The following is a 302-nucleotide window of genomic DNA, read 5'->3' as shown; positions in this document are numbered from 1 at the left end:
TACGCTAAAACGGGAAGCCCAACCGGATGTTGTTACTTTGTCGCAGCTTGTGGGTCCTTCAAAGCAAATTCCTTATGAAATTGGTGAAATTAAACTGTCATGATAATTATATCATCTGGCTACTTTCTTTAAAAAACCTGTGCTGACATGTGTATTTTGAAATAGCTTTGATAAGTCCATGCTTAACAATCAGTAAAACCGGTTTTGTTTGCCAACAAAGATTTTACTTTGAAAGTGTTGGCCGGAATAATCTGTTAATTCTAGCGACTTTGACACGGCATCAGTGAAGGGTCCGTGCGGTT

Source organism: Pagrus pagrus (assembly GCF_965226575.1).
Source record: "Pagrus pagrus genome assembly, chromosome: 4".
Taxonomy (NCBI): domain Eukaryota; kingdom Metazoa; phylum Chordata; class Actinopteri; order Spariformes; family Sparidae; genus Pagrus; species Pagrus pagrus.
This window is presented reverse-complemented; position numbering follows the sequence as displayed.